The sequence below is a fragment of the Otolemur garnettii genome, unplaced genomic scaffold (genome assembly GCF_000181295.1).
Source record: "Otolemur garnettii isolate 467f Iridium unplaced genomic scaffold, OtoGar3 scaffold00189, whole genome shotgun sequence".
In the NCBI taxonomy this organism is placed as follows: Eukaryota; Metazoa; Chordata; class Mammalia; order Primates; family Galagidae; genus Otolemur; species Otolemur garnettii.
In genome coordinates, this window is record NW_003852584.1 from 2,711,608 (window position 1) to 2,725,118 (window position 13,511).

The following is a 13,511-nucleotide window of genomic DNA, read 5'->3' on the forward strand; positions in this document are numbered from 1 at the left end:
CGTCAGCACAGGGCATTGGTACCTGCTGTTCCCTCTGCTTGGAACATTCTGCTCCAGACCTTCCTTCCTTCTTGCCGTTAGCCTCCGTCAGTGGTCAGCGCCTACCACATCCTCCAGTTGTGTTTTCTTCAGGGTGAGTATTGCCAGCTGAGGTCATTTTGCTGCCTCCTCTGTCTGACTAAGCCCCACGAGAGCCCTCCTCTGATGGTCCTGCCTTCCCCTGCCGCCTCAAGCCCTTTAAGCACTTGGCCAGTGCTTTATAAAATAATATTTGAATAGATAAATGACTCAATGGGACAATGGAGTGTGTCAAGTCCAGGTGGTTCTCCAAGGAAACAACACCTTGGGGAGCTACAGTGGAATTCTGTGTCCTGTTTGCAAATGGGGAAACTGAGGCCCAGAGAGAGATGAGGAGGCCATATCAGAACAGCAACCTGGCCTTCCTTCCCTGTGGGGAAGAACTTCCCCAACCCCACACCGTACAGGAGTAGGCAGGCTTTGGGTCACTTCCCATGGTGGGGAGCCGGGTGGGTGAGCCTTGCTCTGCGTTCTCCCCAAGCTTCCAGGGAGGAGTCTGTGAGGAGCATTCTCTCCTGTGGATGGAAAAAGCTTTGCACGCCTGCACCTGGAGCGCCTGGGAGGTGGGAGGATGGGAGGGACCTGGCCTGGAGGACAGGCAGCCGACGAGCTGGGTCATGCTGTGTGCTGGCCCACAGGATCTGCCTGGCATGTGGGTGGTATGGTCCGACTGGTTGGGTGAATGCAGGGTGCAGGCTGGTGAAGGTGCCAGCCAGGGAACTGTGACACTCCTGCCCTGCAGATGGGGAACCACCTGGTCTGCCACTCTCTCTAGTCCCATTTGGCGCTAACTCTGGGTTTGGGACCACCAACTCAAGAGACCCAGAGCTTCCCTGGAGTCCTTTCAGGTCACTTGAGTAGGGCTTCCTGAGAGTGTCTCTTCTTGTGGTGCAGGGTAAGGAGGAAGCCTGCTGGGACTGGGAATGGGGCAGCCAGGTGCAGAGAGATAGGTGGAGGTAGATGAACGAAGAGGCCAGGGAGGAGAGATGCCTTGATGGGGAGGAGAGAGTTGGGTGTGGTCATTAAGAATTCGAAGCTGCTTTGATATTCCAGTTACCTGATTTGAGTAATTATAGGAACATCTCTAGTAATCACATGTACCCCCCAAATATGTACATCTAATATATATCAACAAAAATTAATACACTAATTAAAAAGGGACTTCAGAGCTTCACATACCTTTAAGTTTTGGCTCTTGCCATTTACTTAACCTGTCATAGCCTCTGTTCCCTCGTCTGTAAAATGGGCATCATAGACATCCTGGTGTTGTTCTGAGGATCAGGTGAACCACGACGGTAAGCGCTTAGTAGGTACCCAATACAGTAGCTTAGGAAGGAGGAGCTTGGTGAGGTCAACTTTGAGAACAGCCTTATGCCACCACCTTGTTCTATTTCCCATTTCTCTCTGAGCTCAGTTTTACTAGAAACTTCCTAGAAGATGAAGGGATGGGCCACTCCCCTCTGGCCCCTTCCAGTACTATATTCCATTCCTTGGGACAGCTAGATGATGACTTTAGCTAAGGTGTTGATGGCTGATTTGTAGCTAATGGGATAATGACCAATAATGGCTTACTGAGGTTCCTCCATCTAAGAACCTTTACGTTGTAACTAGTGGCAAATGAGAAACCGAAGGAGCATTCTTTGCAGAGCTTCTCATGGAGGTGGGCCTAGAAGAGGAGGGATTGGGCTACAGAGGACTTTCTATATCTGCTGAGGGCCTTGTATCCAGCCCTGAGTTACTAGACACTGCACAGCCAGGAAGAGGAGAGCCAGGAAGCATCCCATATTTCCTTAGGGATCCTCCGACTTCTTCTTTGGGGGCTGCGAGTGGGAAGAGGCCCCAGGATTCACTCTCCATTTCTCTGCGTCATTGTTCTTAATCACCTAGCTTTGTTCTAGAACAGGTCTCCTGAATTTGGTCATCTCAGCACCACCTTCACAGTTACTATCATTCCAGAGGTCATTCAACAGTGTTCTGTGGGACAAATTTGATCCCAAGTCTGCTTTTGTAAATTAAGTTTTATTGAAACACGGCCATGCCCACTTACAGATTGACTGTAATTGAGACCGAATGGCATGCAGAGTTAAAAAGTATTTGCTATCTGGCCCTTTACATAAAATGTTTGCTGTCCTTGTATTTTACTTCATGTTAAAAAATCAACTTGTGCTTATGACTTAAATTTATTTTAAAATGGGACTTTTAACCACCACCATGAATAGCAAACCAGAATCTCTAGCCTGAATGGAAGGAAATTGGAAAAGTAAATATAGCCAAAGAGAAACAATGTTTTTCTATTCTACCTGAAGGCTGTCGCCTACCACACTTCTGAGTTCTCTTTCTTTACAAGAGGCATTATTCCTTCATTTATTTGACAGATATTTGATGAGAACCTACTATGTGCCATGTCTGCCTCCTTAGGTCTGACTTACACATATTCTTATACTTCTCCACAGTATTGATTTTGAAATTTTAAAAAAAGGAAATGATTCTGCTTTTGAAAAAAGGTTATAGGGTGGTGCCTGTGGCTCAAAAGGGTAGGGCGCCAGCCCCATATGCTGAAGATGGTGGGTTCAAACCCAGCCCCAGCCAAAAACTGCAAAAAAATTAAATAAATAAAAAAAAGAAAAGAAAAGAAAAAAGGTTACAACCAATCAGAATATGGGAAAGTCTGTTGGTCCAAGAGCAAATCTATTTATTTGGTTCTCATCCAGTGTGGGCTCCTGACCTGCCATGTGCCCTCAGGCAGGTCAGGTCCCCTCTCTGAGTCTGTTCCTTCCACATCAGTGTCTTCCTAGCTTACCTGGTTGGAAGTCACCTAGTACTCCACCCCTTACTTCTAAAAATGATAATTCCTAGGCCCCTCCCTGGAGATTCTGGTTTAGTAGGTTTGAGAGGTGGGCCCAGGAATGTGAGTTTTTAACAAGTGGGTTCCCTCCCTCCCACCCCAGAGATCACTTGGATTGTGTTGGGAAAAACAGGTCTCCCTTATCCCAATCCCTATCTTTCCAGCTTCCCAGATTCTCCCCAGCTCTGAGCACTTCTCCCAAGAGGTACCCAGGAGCTGGGCTTGGGCTGTGTCCTCTATGACTTCAGAACTAGGTGGCTGGAGAGGTGATGAGTGCTCTTGGGCAGTGGAATGTTTAGAAGCTGTTTCAGGAAAAATAAAGCTAGAAAAACATCTCCCGCCTTTATTGTTAGTCGAAATCTCATTTGTCAGTTTTCTGGCCACATCTGGGGTCCACCATGAATGCAGCCTCGGAAGGACTGTTTCCAAGTCCCAGGACTAGTGCCTAACAGACACTTAAATCCTGGAGCAAGGCAGAGGTGAGGCTGTGACGACCCAGCCCTGGTTCTTCAGGGTTGCACTGTTATGGGTGAAAGGAGAGTCTGCAGTTAACACGGAAGGGACAAACCAGTACCACTGAATGGTCAGGTCAGGGCCATCTCCTTCTGCAGGAATCTTAAAGCTGAGCCCTGACATTTCAGGTTCTAGTTCACTGCTTGATCTTGGACAAGACTTGGGCATCCATTCTAGAATTTTCCAATTCTTTCTTCAAGGACATTCTATCTTCCAAGCTTAGAAGATACATTTTCAGAGCAGCTTTCCTGGTTATGCAAAATCTCTTTCCTCATTTTAACCCTGTGACTATTTCGTCTGCTACAAATCTCTCTCCAAGTCTGTTGTTTTATAACTTTAAAAAAATATTTGTATCCCTAGTCTCTCTCTCTCTCTCTCTCTTTTTGCTTCTTGAATAGAAGTTGTTACAACTTACAATTTTGTGTGTGTGTTTACTTATTTATCTTATAGCTCCCTCACTGGATTGTTCCCTCTGCTGAGTGGGAGACTATGCCATTGTCATTTGTCACTGTGTCCCCAGCACCAGTACGGAGCCTGGCCCTGGGGAGACCCTCGATAAATAGTTGTTGGATAAAGGAATAAATAAAGTAACGCTTCTCAAACTGTACTGTGCTGGTAATTCACCTGGAGAGTTTATTAAAATGCAGATTCAGATCCAACAACTCTGGATGGGGCCCAAGAGTCTACATTTTTCACAAGTTCCCTGAGATGCTGATGTTGCCGGTCTGAGTACCACACTTCAAGTAGCCATGACCTAGATAAAGTCTGTCCTACTCAGTCACCCACCCCAGTGCCTCTTTCTATTGCTTAGTGCATGAGGAGAGGTTTCAACCTTTCAGAAGCAAGGAAGGGGCTGCTGAAACTCCAGGAAGGATTAACAAAAAAGGAGGAGTTGCAAGGAGCGTAGAATCAAAGATGCTCCAGAAGCTTAGCCAAGCACAGCACACAGGGCTTTCAAAGGCATCACATCTTTACATGACCCAGTTTTTCTGGTTCTGGGATCCTACTCTGTCTGCCAGGAGGGAGAGGAGTTGGTCCAGGGCTGGAGTGTTAACACATCTTCATTCTCAATGCCAAGTTCACCATGCCCATTCCAGCAGTTTACACACTTAGCCTGGGACAGCTGCTGGCCCCCACCACACTGGTGGACTCACACAAAGCCCTCTTCATTGGCAGAGAGATGCAGCTGAAGGTCAAGGTTGCTAACCAAGCTGATGATGCTCTCCCATGGGCCACCTCTGTGGAAAGCCCACCATCAGCCAAGAAAACCTTTCTTAACAGGATATCCACTGACCACCATGCATAGGGTGTCAGGAAATCTGATGTTAAATCTGGTGCTCACTTGCTACCACCATATTTACTTAAAGGACCTAAGCAGTGTTTCTCAAAATGTGCTCCATTCTCTCACCTCCATCAGAATCACTTTGCAAGGGGTGGGAATGGGGCTTGTTAAATATGCAGATTCTTGGACTCCACTGAGAACCACTGTAGCAGCACCTTTGCAAGTGGGGCCTGAAGTCCATAGGTTCCCCAGATGACACACAGGTGCATTCCCCGTTCTAGATCTCTGGGCTCATATTTTTACTTTCTGCCCCATCTATGCAGTTTTTATTTCCTTTTGTGTTAGTTCTATTGTGTCTGTGTCTTTGATCATAAGCTGCCTTAAGATTTCCTTTGGAAGCCAGGTAGGTAGAATAAATATAAATATGTGATCAGGTGTCCTAGGGAAGCAGCCCTGCACCACTGATGCTGTTCTGATTAAGTAACCCATTATCAGAGTTCAGCTCATGTAGAAGCTGCCTGCGAATCATTCCTCCTGGTGACCTCAATTGACCTAGCTTGTATTCAGAGTCCAGCCTGTCCCCACCTCAAGGAAATTCTGCGATCTTGGACACCCCAATGGATCACACCAAGCCCTTCACATGTGGCCCTAGAGGAGCAACCAAAATAATGTGGTTTTTTCTCTAAACATCTCCCCAAAGGATGTCTGAACCTCGTTTGGGTTATCCTTCTCTGAGACCCGGTGCCATTCTAAACTGTGAGTAGAATCTTGGATTCCAAGTTACTACCTTTCTCATCTCCTTGACTCTCTGCCTGAGTCCACCCTCACCCTCCCAACCATCAGCACACAGCGGTCAATCAGACCACGACGGAGAACCTTCCACAGAGCTCATCCTTCCAGCCTCCCCCTCCCCCTGCCCTTTCCAGCTGCAATGGCCCCTTCAGATCCTCCTGCCCTCCATGTCTTTGCACCTGCTGCTTCCCTCCATTCCCCCACCTGCAGGGGACTCGCCCCTGGCTTTGTGCCAAGCCAACTCCTACTTACCCTTTAGCCTCAGGCCCAGGGACAGGGAAGCCCTCCTCGATGCCCCTGCCTGGGTCCATCCCTTATTGCAGACCCACAGAGCACAGGACTCTTCCTTTATAGCACACTGTCATGTCGAAGCGTTCACATTTGGTTGAGGGATTACTGAATTCATTATAGTTAGGGAGCCTGCAAGTCCCACCTTCCCTGGGATAGTTCTGTGTGCTGACTGTTCCACTACAATTGTTAAGAGTACCCCTCTTGCTCTCAGAAGTGTCCTACTTTGGATGATAAAAAAATAATACGGCCATCCTAATGGTAATGCACCCCATTACCGTAAGACTGTAAACTCCAGGAGGCCTGGAGCTATTTTACTTCCTTCTTATCATTGTAGACCTAGTGCCTGTATCAGTGTCAGTAAGTAGGTGGTCAGTTAGTGGGTCCTCCAGAGAACCAGACCGAGCCTGGGTGGGCTTTCAAGACCTATCCTTGGAAACCACCTGGTTATTTCCACCATATTCTGTTGGTTGACCAGACACCAGTTAAAGATTCTAAACTTCTCAATGGGCTGAGTGTCAAAGAATTTGCAGACATGTTAAGATTGCACATTCCACCAAGGACTTGCATTTATCAACTTATTCATTCATCAAATATTCCTTGATTCCGGGGCTCTGGCCTCTCGTTGCATGGTTTGTGCACTCACAAGGATTCCTAGCCACAGTTTGAGGGGCTGAGATCCAGCCCACAGACTGTTCATCAACCTATGTGCCTGGCTTGGGGCTGCATCTGCCTGGAGGAAGGGACTTTGTTTCCCTTAACACAGAGGTGCCGTCTATTTGCCAAACTGTGTGACCTGAGAAGTTAGCCTTTCCTAAATCCTTGGCTCAGAAGAAGTACCTTTTTCTATTTTCATAAAGACACCATAAAGACTAATGGAAGCCATGCTTGTTCACCTATTATGTTGCAGACTTTGGGAAAAACCATGAGTGAGATGGAGAAGACCTCTGCTCTCAGGAAGCTTCTATTGGGGAAAGAAGATAATAAGAAAGCACATATATAACAAAATAACTAAAATATGATTATAGATCGTAAATAATAGTGTTAGGGAAGTAAAGTCCTGCAGGGGAATACCTATGCCATGCTGTGCTGGAGGCTGAGGCTGCCTAACCCTGCACCCCCAGGAGAGGATGAATATGAGCAAACAGACACAGGCTGTGTCCAAAAAGACTTTAATCCCACATTGGAAGGGGATTCTAGACTGTTGAGACACAAGGCATTTAAGATCAAGAATCTCATTCTATACTGAACCTCAGAGTCAAAGCATTCTATAATAGTCATACTCATTGATAATAGTCATTGACAATATGAATGTTACTTTCTTTGCATTACTATTATTATTATTGCTTAGTACTTTATTGCAGCAATCGTCTGATTTCTTTTCTGAATGTATTTATCTTCATTCATTCTTTATGAGGTTTTTGTTTCTAGTCCTTATCTTAAACATTGTTATTGTTGGTAAATTTTAAGCCTTTTTAATTCTGTGAAGGCAAACAGTGGAAACCTAATAATCACATGTATATGTAAAAATAAAAAAATAATAATAACAAAGAAGAATCTCATTTGTCTAGAATGGTTTAAATGCCTGTCTGGAAGCAAGGAAATGATGGAGAATTGCTAGGTCTCTTCCTGCCATGTCATTCTTTGAATTTTCAACTATGGGACCAGGAGTGGGGCAGGAGGATGGAAATGGAAATATCCTCACTTCCCCAGACTCAAAGATTGATAAGGATCTGTGAGCCTGGCCAGAGTCCTGAGGCTGGTCACTCAGATTAGGAAGATATTTGCATAGTCTTACAGAGTAAGAAGCAACTCACATTACCCAGTAGTCTCAGAAAGAAACAAAACAGTGTCCAGCACAACTGACCATATTAGTTTAGCAAGTTCCATGAGATGGAGGGATCTGGGGGACAAGTTTGTCCACTAACTGTTGTATTCCTGATACCTCAAAGAGTGTGTGGCACACAGGAGAGTCAGGAGTGTGTGGCACACAGGAGAGTATGTGTTAAGCGATCATTGGAAAAATATTATTTTCCTGGGCAATCGTTTGTCTGAAAGGAAAGAAGGGAAGGATTTTTTTTTAATTCAAAATACTTAGAAAAGTACAAAAGATGCTTTTATAGACTGAAGAAATAGCATTTATGATTGTGCTTGAGATCCCGGGGAAATGAGAGCCCCCTCTCCCCCGAACATCATTAGTAACAAGGACTTTTTCCTTCTTTACACAGCCTTTCGGTGCCGAACTGTACTCTGTTCTTTTCTCAAGATGGGCCAAGGGAGCTGGCCTCCATCCTCCCTGCCATGCTGGGGACACCTGGAGACTTTCTTCTGGGACTTGCCAAGAACTTAATACGAGTTATCCCAGACTCCAGACGTTTGGGTGGTGATGACTCTGGTGGTGGCAAACAACCCCTGTCCCCGACTTCCTGTTTTCCTTTCTGACCATATTTCAAGGAAATTCAAATCTGGAAAAGTTCTGAGGTTCTATCCTTATGCCAAACCTCCTGATGAAAATGGAACCAGAGTGGGGCAGACAGATGTTTGGGGTCCACGATGCCAAATGTTTCTATAATGGGAAAAACTCAGCCATGCATGTTTGTCCTCCCCCAGACTTTTGCGTTCATTACATGTCACGGCTTTAGAAGACACGAAACAGCCCAAGACAGCATGATTTGGGGCTGTTTCCCAGAGGTTTGGAAACTCTGGGTCATCGCCATTGGTGATTAGTCAAACCTCTCTCTGTCATAAAACATCATTTGCAGGATGTTTTATGACAGTAGGTTGCAGGTATTTATGGTGACAGAAATCAGAGACAAGAGGAAGCAGGAAAAAGACTCCGATGTGATGGCTTCAGCCCTAACCCATGGGGAGAAGCAATGAGACCCAGAGCTCTGAGCTTTAAGCCAGAAGACACTGGGGCTTGTTTCTCTGCTGGAAACTATTGTCTACATCCCATCCTCCACCCAGTCTGTGGAGGTGGGCAACTGGGAGGAAGTGGCCTCAAGAGTGCATGTTTCTCAGACCCCACTCTTAAGGAATTCTAGTTTCCTGACTCTTTATACAGCAAGAACTAGGGGGCTGCCCAATCAGGTCTCTCATGGCAAGATGGCAGCCAGCTGAGCCATAAGTAGAACCACCGATGGCGTGGCCTTTACTTGGTGGATGGAGAGTCTGGACCTAGTACTAGTTTTCCTATAACTTTCACATTTGAGATTTTCCTGGGTAGTCCTTGTCCTGGTCCAGCTCTGAAAAAGTAGGCAAGAGAAAATGTTGCTTGGGAGGCTTTTGAAGGTGTTTGCTAAGAAGCATCGAGAGCTGTGAGCCAAATTCAGAGAGTGTTGGCTCCCAAGAGTTGAAGCTATTTGCCAAGAGAACATGGCTAATGGGGGATCTTTGGCCTCATGACTTGCTTTGCCAATGAAATCTGAGCATGTAGAAGCTTTTAATAGCCAGTGTGTGGCTCCTCATCTCATCTTCCCTCTTCCCTGAGATCAGCAACGTTCCAGATAGAGGCAGCTCCATCAGCCTGTGTCCTGAAGTAAGGCTGACATAAACACATGGTCACGGTCAACCCAGAGTGGACATATCATATGAGCAAGATCTAGCAACAATTGTGCTGTAAGCCATTGAGATTTTGGGATTGTTTGTAATCATAGTGTAAAAAGCCAGCCTATCTTGACTGATGCAAAGGCTGCATCTAGAATCCAGCCAGGCCCCCAATGGAGTCAGCAGAGATTAATTCTATTCTTAGTTTGTACATTAGTTATCTATTGCTGGATAACAAATTAGCTCAAAGTTTAGCTATGTAGGGTGGCGCCAGTGACTCAGAGGGTAGGGCACTGTCCACATACACCTCTGAGGCTGGCGGGTTCCAACCCAGCCTGGGCCTGCTAAACAACAATGACAACTGCAACAAAAAAATAGCCAGGCATTGTGGTGGGCACCTTTGATCCTAGCTACTAGGGAGGCTGAGGCAGGAGAATCACTTAAGCCTAAGAGATTGAGGTTGCTGTGAGCTGTGATGCTATAGCACTCTACAGGGGTGACATAGTGAGACTCTGTCTCAAAAAAATAAAAAAGATTTAGCTATGTAAGGTGACATGCATTTATTATCTCACACTTTCTGTTGGTCAGGGGTCTGGGTGTGGCTTAGCTAGGTCCCCTGCCACAGATTCTCTCACAAGGCTTTAATCAAGGTGTAAGGCAAGGATGAAGTCTCATCTGAAGACTCAGCTGGGGGAGGACTCATGTCCAAAGCTCACATGGAGTTGGCAGCATTCTGGTCTTCGATCACTGTTGGCTGACAGCCTCAGCTCCTGGCTTTTCCACATGGGCTTGTTGACCCATGAAAACATACAAGCCTGGAAGGCGTAAAGAGTGTCTGCTAGTGAGACAGAAGCCACAGTGTTTTGTAACCTAATCATAAAAGTGCCATTTCATCACTTCCATCTTAGTCATTTCATTAGAAGAAAGTCTTTCAGTGCAGCCCACTCTCTGGGGAGATACTTATACAAAGGCATGAATACCAGGGGGAGGGGCACTGGGGCCCCCTTAGTGGCCCATCATCCAGTATGTTTTCAAAGGAAATGGCTCCTGAATGAAAGTTAGTAAAACCTCTGGCATCTGTCAAGATTAAACTAACCCACCAAAAGTGGGTTGTGAAGTTTACATCCCATTCATATTTGATCCATTCTCATCATATGATCCCATGGCTTTGTGGACTTAAATCATATATTTTGTTAAAAATCACCATCCTGCTTGACAAGAGTCCTCATTGTCCTCTCCATGACTTATTCTGCTACAACTTTGGGTTCTGTTAAGCTATCTTAAAGCTGGGGATCAGATTTGCCCCCAGGCAAACCAGGACATGGACATCCTCAGTCATTCCTCCTAAGAACAAGAGTCAACAGGAGCAGGCTACAAAAGACGCAGAACTTCAGATGTCCCAACCAGGGGGACACACAGAGATCACTCAGTTCTCGATTACCTTCTCTCCCCAGTCCTGAACCAATCCCCCCCAACCTTCATGACCTTCAAGTGCCTTCCTTACAGTTCTATCTCTCTCTCTCTCTCCATGTAAGATGATCCCTTTATCAACCAGCTATTGCTGTGAAACAAGTAACCATGGGGCTTCAGAGGCATGCAACAATAAACACACATTGCTCAGTCATGTGTCTGCAGTGCTGGCTGGATCAGTGCTGTGTCTCAGATGGCAGTGCTGCAGTCACATAGGGGGTAGCATTATTCCATGTGTCTCTCATTTTCCTGGGACCAGTAGGCTACTGGGAGTCATATTCTGCCCACGGAAATGGCAAAATTGCAAGAGGACAAACCCTACTGCCCAAGCATCTTTTCATTCTTTCTATCATGTCTCTGTGACCGAAGCAAATAACACAGCTGAGTTCAAGGTGAAGGTAGGGAATTTGCTCACCCGTCATGAGGCTACAGCTAGGGTGGGGATATAGACGACTACTGCAGGGAGATGAAGTACTGAGGCCCAGAATGCAATTGGACACACTCTTACTTTCCCCCTACACCACGCTGAGGTTATTCGAGCTTATTCCTGAAACACCAAAAGCAGGAGAGACAAGCAGGTATAAGGCAGGTTTCTGCCAGAGGAACAGAGTATAAAGAGAGAAAAGAGGGAGCAGCAGGTAGCCGGTGAATGCGACAGGTAGGTGGGGCCCTGGAGAGGTTTGCAAACAAGGGAGGGGAGCCTCAGCCCATTCCTTCCCTGGACCCTGAAGAGGCAACTCCATGTCTGGCCATGCTCTTCCCAGTCTGTCCCACGCCCCAGCAGCAGGTGGCTCGGGAGATAATGACACAGGGAGGAGGCATTGCTTGGCTTTGAATCACAGAGTGAGAACAAAATTCCTTTTTCCAGTGATCTTGCAATAGTTCCAGTGACAACAGGACAAAGGCTTCTCTGTGCTTGCATGCTTTTAACACTTTGATGATTTGCCTTCTTATTTTTATTCACTTATTTGTTTTTCTTTTAGCTAAATACACGTATCATCTGCCTTTTAAATAGACCCTAAACCTTGGGCTCATACATTCTGTTCTGGCAACAGTAACTGGCTACAATTTACTAACACTGTTATATTTTGGTACTGTTTGTATTTGTAAGTTTGTCTTCTTTTTTTGACAGGTGGCATTGGTTTCCTGTTTACCATGGCCATAGAGGGCTTTCTTTTAAAATAAACATATTAAAGTAGTTTAATAAACATACTTAACTATGTTTAATAAACATATTAAAACAAACAGTTAATTTAAAGAAAACTTTTAAGTGAACACTAGCTCAGAAGGCAGGTGGCTTGACAGAGTGGAAAGAAGGCAATGAAGTTTGATGCAGTCAATCTGGGTTTAAATCCGTTTCATCCCTGAGCCCTAGTTTCTTCATAATAAAATGAGGGGAAACTTCTTTTGCAGGGTTGTTGTGTTATACTGAAGGCAATGTTTGTAAAGGAACTGGCACACACTAAGTGGTCAGCTAATGGTAGAAATAACACCTGCTTCACCTTCTATGTGGCCTCTCCACTCTGGGAGAGTCTGTTTGGTTTTCTTAGTCCTCCACGTGGCCATGGGACAGAGAGGTGGGCCCTGCCTGGCTTCTTCTATAGCAATCAGACCCCACTCTTCCTACTAACGGAAAGGGGAACTCAGTTCAAATTAACACCTTCCTGCCCTCTCTCCTCCCCTGGATGAGAAAGTCCTGAGATGCTGTAGAACTAAAAGAGACTTGGCAGGTCAGATCCTAGACCAACTAGGAAAGTTCAGGGCCTTGTATGTGTAGGGGGTGAGGGGTGTCTCAGACCTCCCATGGATGGTTAATTTAGACTCAGTGAGACCCTCCCATTGCAAAGCCCCTCAGCTGGATTTTAAAAAGATGCCCATCAGGAAATACAGGGTGTCCCAGAGGTCACCCATGAAGTTGCCAAACATAGGGAATCAAGAAATTATAGCTAAATGTAGCTTTATTTGCAAATATTCATTACAGAATTTTACAAAGAGGTGGCCAACATGTAGATATTATTTTGTATAAACATGTCCTGGCCTCAGCGCATTATAGCACGTAAATCAGTATTTCTTAAAAGGGTTTCTCATTCTCTTGTCAGTGGCTTAAGTCAATTGCCTTTTATTTGGGGGTAAGTGTAAATAACATTAACCCTTTAAATCAAAAGTATAAAAATGTACTGTCGTGGCTCTGTTTTGAAACTTCTTTGCTATTTCCATACACAGGATGGGGCTCAGGCCCCTCTGGCCTCTTCCCCCACATCCTCCCAAGAGCCTCTAGAGCAGACTAGCCCTCTCAGTTTCCAGATAGGGAAACTGAGTCTGGAAAGAAAGGCAGTTCCTTGTCTTTCGATGTGATTTCCAGGGACAATAAATTCCAGGACTGCAGATTCAAAGAATATGGGGCGTGGCTTGTGTGAGGGGTGTACACATGTCTGCGAATGTGGGGACCCAGGAGGAGGCTTAGAGCTTGGTTCCCGGTTGCTAGAGGCCACCTCACACTAGGACTAGGTTTCCACGTCAGTTAACAAAAATTACAGCTGCTGACATTTGTGGAGCACTTAGAAATGTCGAGTGTGCCAAGCACCCTGGATGCATTACTCCTTCAGGTCTCCTTTCAACAACCCAAGGAAAGAGGTCCTGTTGGCTTGGCGCCTGTGCTCAAGTGGCTAAGGCGCCAGCCACATATACCTAAGGTGG